The following is an 8,536-nucleotide window of genomic DNA, read 5'->3' on the forward strand; positions in this document are numbered from 1 at the left end:
ATTAAATCGTATTTAATTCTAATGAGCTGAACGTTCAATTGCACTGACGTTTTAACATTGAAAACCCATTTTTTCCTGACCTTTAATTTCTTTAGTATTATAAATGTTTATAATGATAATGATTATTTATTCACTTTGTAGTATAGAAAACAAAACTATAAATCAAAGAATCGCAGCTACTGCAATTTATTTAAAGTTTCATTATTTTAATTGCTAAATACTGTTTATATTTGATAATTTTCTCTTTGATGTGGTTTTGGGATTAGGGTATTGTGATTGGGACATGCAGTGACATCTATGCTGGTGTAAATACAGCGCGCGCTCCTGCCTTGTTCGGACAATTAAGTCGACTACTCTCTACTAGCTGGCGCTGTTTCATGGAGATTTCATTAGTCGTACGTTTGTAAATAATTGGTAATTCTGCCCTATGGTCTGAATATTACGGTTCGTTGCATTTTGGACCATATCCAAATCCCGTACGTCGAATTGAAATTTAATTTGTGTGAATGGACTTTAACTGCATTCGCAAACTAACCAAACGCCTGCACCATCTATTGATTTGTCAACGTAAAGAAAACTTCTTGTTTTGTTTATTAATTGGAAACAATTAAAGCCATAATCACAACCACCACCTTATTCATAAATGGATATAGATTTTCTTGCAAATTTCAAATTTGAAATGACATGAAATTGTCATAATACCAACTTAGTAAAAATAAATATTGTTCAATTTTTAAAGTTTGTTTTTTTATATGATAATGAATGAAAGTTAATCTATTTTACAAATATAAATTCAATGAAAATAGTTATTTCCTTTTGAGACTTTGCTAAATTTTCATGAAATATAAAAAGTTATTAATTATGTGTAAGCAAACTATTAATTGGTTCTAAGTAAAGAATCAGAATTATGTAGGTAAATGAAACTGAATTTACTACGTACGCCGATAAGTTGTGTTTGCTTTAGGAATTGCAGTAAATAGACTTTTCGTATGTAACCGTTTGGAAAGCAAAGCGATGTGCTGCGCTATAAATAGATGGAAATGGATATATAAATATCAATCAGGGTTTGATCATTAGAATCGAGGAAGGCTGTCGACCTGTTTCCCGGGGTCCTGCGATCCCGTCAGTATTGTTTCGCGAAAAACAGAGGAAAGCAGAAACAAAAAGAAGATTTATCGAAAGGGGCCTTCTTGCGCTTGCATTTATTACGGACGATGATGTTGATGTATTTTGCCATTCAAATCTCTGCTGCCGCTGCTCTCGAGGTTAATAAGGTTATTATTCTTAGAAGCACGGAGTTTACTGCTCGACTGTGTATAAATCAGGTGTCAGCAATGATGCGCGCTGCTCCTGACGTTCTTCCTTAAACAACTTCGAACTTTTTCTTCTTCTACTTCACCTTCGTCGTATCGTTTGCAGCTTCGGTGTCTGCACCTGCCATATTTTTCATCTTGCTGTTTGTTATCAAGTCAATGTAATTGATCAATATGTCGCATCAGCTGCAAAACATGTTTTCTTTTTTTTTCAATATAATTAAAACTAATTATTATAATTTTTATTGCGTTTTACAATAATTCTTACCTGTATAAATTATATTGAAAATAATTATATTATTCCTTTGCTATTTCTCAAGTGATATTCTCCAATAATATTATAAAGTAGTCCAATTTCTTTGATTATTGGTTTCTTTGAGCACGAACAATAGCGACTATAAAATCGTTTTCATGTAGTTATTGTAACTGTAAATATCAATACTTCTATAGAAATCATTGAAGCGTTAAGTATCGAATCATAATAGCGACTTTATTGTCCCAAATTTCTATAAGCTCAACCACAAAACTAATGAATTATTTCGAACGTACACTAATAATAATAAACAGGTTAAGTACCTGATCACTTAATTGTTTTTATGTGCACATTCGATTAAAATTATATTTATTTATTAAAAAAAGCGTATAATTTCAATTGAATTGAACAGGAAATTGAATTTGGTACGTTACATAAGACTGCGGTTTCCCAAAACTTGTATTAACGCAATGCAAGAAACAAAAGTGACAGGTTGATTTTATTTCTATTTTTTTTAGAAATTTGTCAAGTTTTACTGTCATTGTATTTATTTCATAACAATTGTAGTTGACTTGTCTTGAAGTTATAAGATACAGCATTAAATATAATATAATGTACAACAACAACTTCTTGTATTTCTTCAGTTTTGATCAAGTGTTGATTAAATACAGTACGTATGCGATACAAATTAAACTATGATGAATAAATAATTATCTACGTTGACGAATCAATGTTCGCGATATCCACAGCAGTCAGTTATGGAAAAGAAAAAACAAGTTTGCATTTGGTCATTGATGCAGAAATAACAAAAATCGATTAACGTTTTTCCGTTTGCTTTTTTTAATATATATAATTCGATGTTTCCGTTGCATAAATATTTGCGTCAGTTAATGCTTTACTGTCAATAGAAAATACACGTTGCGTCCGTACATTACGCGAAATGCTCCAGCATTATGCTAATAACAATGGGCTTCAATTTGTTCTTTTTTTCCGTTTGCATGGTAATTATTTTATTTACTCGAACGCGAAATACAATACTGTATTATCCTGAAAATTAATTGCGATTCCAATACTGGCAGCAAGGAATAATCACTAATGCAAACAAAGGTAATTTAATTAGGAGCTTTTGTTTTATATTCTGTTCGAATATCATCTGTATCAGTGTTTTCAAATCTATCGTTGTTCATAATTAGAAATTTTGGTGATATTAAATCAGAAAATTTTGTTTAAAAAATTAGCTAAAATCAGATAAATTTAAATATTTAATTTTTAATTTTTTAAATATTTAATTTTTCTTTAGATCTTTTTTAACACCCAAACATTTATTCAAGTTTAAAAATGAAAATATTATAATTTCAACTGAATTAAAAGATATTTTTTGTTCATCTTTAGTATCTGGAATATCAAAATCATATCTATAACTCTTTGAATTCGTATTATCCAAATGACATAATTGTTACGCCATCTTTTGGTCTGTTCTTAGAACTTTATGGTAATTGTGCGAATAATGGTAAAATTTCATGAATGTTTTGTATTGTAAGTTTTGGATACACTGAATTTCATGATTGAATATAGAAATCTGTAATTGAATTCATTTGACCTCGTACGGTACTTTAATAAAATTCAGCAAGGTTTGCATAAGCGCTGCACCTAATTCATATTTATATTCAATGCAACAGATACTACACGTACACATGAAAAGAAGCATATGCAACGAACGGCAGAAGGAAAAAAAAATAACGAATAACCAGTCGTGTGATATACGAGCAACAATTGCCGTTGATTAGTTTATGCATGGGTTGCGCAAGTATAAAATACGTGTGGCCGTTTTAATAATTGACTACAAATCCGATGAAGATTTATTTGTAATTGTTAATTAGCATCGATTCGAATGCGATCGTGTTTCATTCGCTTGCTGCGGTTTAAGTTCTCGAATAAGTCGGGCGCAGAACCTCAAAACCGCCACCCCCCATCTATTTATTATTGATTCACTTTGTTCCAGAAATTAGCAAGCTGCATCCGAGCACAATATGCACGAACTAATTTAACTAACCGAATGGAGTAAGGGCAACCAAATTAGAGGTGTTTTGTGTTTCGTCCATTAAACTTGAATTATGATTCAACCCATTATGTAATTGTCAAAACGTGTATGGGAGAGCAAAGAACTTCGTTCCGCCGATTTTGTTGCAGTGTATATAAACCCGATACGTTACGTGCATGTGCAGATATTGGCGAGGGTCAACAAATTTTAATTAAAACTCGGAGCAGCGAGCGCCGCTTTTTGCCACACTCTTCGTACCTTTCCATCCCCCAGGTATTAAAATATGTTGCTTGCGGATGTTTGCCTATCGACACGGTCAACATGGAAATGAATTTCTGTTGGTTCGTTATAACCGTACACCCTTCTCTCCCCACATTTGATTGGCACTCTTCTGATTAACTAACATCCACGCTCGTTCTATCCCGTCTGTCTTTCTTTCCTTCGCAGAGAGCGTGATTTATGCTCTGAAGTTATTAGCCGACTATAAATGTCCGCCATTCAGTTGCGGCTTTGCAGAACTCGAAACCTTGGACCAGATGGTGCAGTGAAATACTAAAACGAAAGTGACTTTGGTCAACGACCCAACTCACTTTCCTGCTTTTAAATATGCACACCGCGCTGACAACTGTCACACGAACGTCCCGGGCATTAGGACCTGAAAGGAATCTCCTGCAATTATCGATGAATAAATGAAGGCGGACGCAAATCCTTGAAGGCGCTCCAAAACCCACTTTGCATTCAAAAATTAATGCAGCAAATTGCTTTCCAAAATGTTCTTTATTTATTTTTTATACTCGTTGATTGTGTATTTCATGTCCCAAAAGAATAAACGCAACTTCTGTAAATTATTAAATGATCCTCACTTTACATATAACAACGTAAACTGAAATATAATTTTTAATCTCGCTTAACTTTCATCATTTTGTATTGGTAAAAGTTATCAAATATAAATTAAAAATGAAAATGTAATTACAATATAATACAATTAAGAATTGAATGCAAAAATTAAATAAACTATTTTTATTTCCTTCTAATTGAAAAACTTAATTGAACTTCAATAGATAAAATTCCCACTAAAATCTTTGAAAAACCTATTAAATTGTAATTAAATCTTCGATATTTTAAAGTTTAATTGACATAAATCAATTTTGTATTATTTTAGAGATGATTTGAAAGTGTTGTATGAACAATGATAACTTCTTAACATGTTCAGTGTATCTTTGCTCGGAGTTGGAATTACAGTTGTAAGCTTCTCTCAATATTTGCTGAACCGTGATGAGTGAGGACTCCATCACCAAACAAGACATTCAATTTTGGTTCCAACAATTTATTTCCGGAATAAGTCTGCATAACGATGTTTGTGTTTAGGCTCTACGCTGTAAGTGAACAGTTAAGTAATACTCTTGTCTATAATCACATTGAAAATGTTTAAAGCAGTATAATGATAGTCATTATCTAATAGTTGAGCTCTATTAGCTTATTATTATGTAATATGTGTGTTAGTAGTGCGGATTCGTTTGAAATTATTTTATTGACTGTAATTTCAAGTGTTGTTTGTCTGATGTGTGGGTATCGTTAATTTTTTGACCGGAAATGCTTATTTATTTGATTATTTTTAGTGAATATATCACAGTTTCTTGCTCTTTGCAGTAACTGTATGCTACTGTAAGCAACGGTATAAAACAATGATCACGTAGCCATTATTGTTTTCGAATTGAATTTCATACCAAAAACATTTTCTTAATTTTGACCACAGTACGTTTCCTTGCATTACAAGCAATGTGTTCTTTTTTTTAATATAAATTTAAAAAAATAAATAATTCGAATAATGCAAATAACTTCTGAAATATTAGTCATTTTTAGTTCAAGAAATTATTTTTTTTATTATTGACAGGTCACATAAATGTGAGGCGTACCAACTATAATCTAAACCTCATCAGCCAATATCATCGGTATCTATGATAACCATAGCAGTTGGTACACTTGAAAGCCATATATTTAGGAATAGCGTGTATACAGCAATTATACATTTCTTTGCTAATTTCTATTAATAATTGTTTTTGGATATAAACATTATTTTTTTAAGTTTATTATTTATTTTAATAAATTTGCTGTCTACCCTGCATACAATATGTATATTGAAATCAGGACACCTGCTTTGTTTCTTCGTCGCAATATAAGAATCGTAAAACTCGTATGATCCCGTTTCTTAGTTTTATTTGCCTTCGTGCAGATCGCATCGTCGAGTGGAAAAGAAGAGAAGTAGGATGGATGGTATAAACAGAAACAGCCGTCTCGTCTCTTCTCTTCTGCGTACGGAGCCATCAATTTTGAGTTCTGAAAAATCCCGTGCAATAAAATTTCAACGCCGCTCACGGTCTTCTCTCCATCTCCGCGAAACTGCTTGGATGCAAATCTGTCGCATAAGGAGATCGCTCATCCCCGGTCGTACCGTCGAGGTCTTTGACACCATCGCCGTTCGCTTACCCATCGACTCCTTTTATTAATTAACTTAAGTGATTGTTTATTTAATGGCGAGTAGTGGGTGTAGGTGGCAGTAGGATACATAAGGCCGAGCCCAGGATACGCTACGTGTTTCCGTTCATTAAAAAAACTGCCCGATTGTATCGCGGAAGATCGTTAACAGAATGTTTGATTTTTTTGGTATCGATGCAGACACCATTACGTGTAATTGAAATTCATGGTAGTTTATACTTAGGAAACCTTTAATAACGCATCATTAGGGTGATTTAGATACGTAATGATGGAAGTTAAAAAGACATGATGGGAGATTTCAGTTATGTAGCAAATCTTAATACTAATATGAGCTCATTTAATTATAAAGTTGAGGAATAGTTGGACCTCGTTACTAATTATGAGGGTAACTAGTTAACAAATATTGGAATTTCTAAACTACTTGTATAAACTGAATAAACATGAACATATATTATCTGGGATTGGAAAGTAATTATAAAGTTGCGGAATTTGTGGACCTCATAAATAAATAATCTCATTGTCTGTAACTAATTGTGAAGGTAATTTCCTAATAGACATTGATAATTCTCAACTAGTTATTCAAATGAAGTCTCTAAAATAAACATATATCGAAAGTCGTTGTTTTATCCTGAATCTAGGATTCGGAGGTAATTATAAAGTTGCGTTCCCGAAAAGCGATTGGGATTTTGGTGTAACTGGGAAAAGTTGGAGTGTTTCCAATTCGATCCTCCGGTATATTTATTGTAACCGACCGCTGATCGTTGTTGGAAGCATTATAATTAACCCTCTAATTAAATCGTTAAAATATCCGAATCGCTGTAATCGACCCACAAATACGGTCGAAAAAGCTTTAAAAAAAAACGCCTACAAAATAATCCTGAACTGAAATTTGTTTCTCTCCGGTATAATTTCGTAGATCAACGGTGCGTTAACCATGGAGCGTGCCTCGTTAAGTGGAGCTCGAAATTTCCTCGGGGGCACATTGATTTTTCTAATAAAATATTATGATGCTTATACTGAAGGTCCTTTTACAGCATCTTCGTGTGGTCTATCTGCCGTTTAGACAAACATCATTGCCGCTGTTATGTTCTTCGCGTAGATTCACTGCTTGTATTTGCTGTCCCGGGGTGAACTCTCGAGTACCCTGGAAATTCATAAACCAACCTCAAGCGTATCCATGACTTTTTTACTTCATATAAAAAAAACAGTAGAAAAAAGCGTTCTATAAGCGATTTCTAGGGACCATTCGACCTTTAATAATAGACACTTATTTTCCAGTATGTTCATTTTTCTTAATAAAAATAATAACTTAAATTTAACTCTACTTCAATATAATAGTAAAAAATCAGTACAAAATATATTAATATAATGCTGAAACCAGTAGTACCAACTACAAGGTCAGCTTGAAGGATATCATGGGGTTTAATTATTGGTATCTTAGCAACTTGAAAACAAAATAAGTATTCTTGAATTTTCGGGTATAAATAGAGGATGACAGGGTGCAAAACGAGGGACCCACGCACGTGGGTCCTTCCGCATTGCATATCCTTAATTCCTCAAAGTTTTGTATAGCAATTGTGATATGCCTGATAAATATTTATGCCTCATATATGTCTCAATAATGAATTAGTAATAATTTTCAGTTTGGATAAACTTAATTTTAATTATAAATCTAATGTTGCACTTCTCAATAGCAATATTAAATGAACCATGCAATCATTAATTTCTGGTAGTTTCACATTCAATTAAAAGTGTAATAAAATAGCAAGAGTAAATAAAACGATTAATATTGATTTCTAATATTACCACATACAATTATAAAATTGTAAAGTTAAAAAAATATGAAATTTAAATATTTTTAAATTAAATTATTTTCATCCAGTTTTATAGAAACCAATGTGAATTATGAAAAGTTAATTACAAACATTGGTTTTCTTTTATTCATTTTCGATTTGTAGCTAAGATATCCTTGAAATTTCAATCGATTTTTACCAATTTTGTGGAGTATTTCTGGGATTTTATTTGTTTTCGTTAAAGCTGTTTCGATTCTCCGATTTGTGTGCTTATCCTTGAATTTTCAGTCTATCTTTCCAATTCTCTGAAGTATTCCTAAGATTTTATTTGTTTCGAAGATTGCGTGGTTTTCGGTGTTCGATTTTGATGATGGATTGAAGTGGCCGTCATTCGGTCATCTCTAACTTTATTTTTTGTTTTATCTTTAATGTATTACATTATAATATTAAGTTTATAAAGTTTTTTTTTTATAAAAATTTAGTTTATATATTATTATATAAATTTAAAATCTTTCAATGTTTATCTTCCGCATCGATGAATATGAATAACATATGAATATTTACAAAGGATACGATACATTATTTAAGGGTTTAATGTTGATAATAATAAATTTACTGAAACTGCTGTAGCAAGAGGGCG

The sequence above is a fragment of the Nicrophorus vespilloides genome, unplaced genomic scaffold (genome assembly GCF_001412225.1).
Source record: "Nicrophorus vespilloides isolate i.1.1-1 unplaced genomic scaffold, Nicve_v1.0, whole genome shotgun sequence".
NCBI classification, from domain to species: Eukaryota; Metazoa; Arthropoda; class Insecta; order Coleoptera; family Silphidae; genus Nicrophorus; species Nicrophorus vespilloides.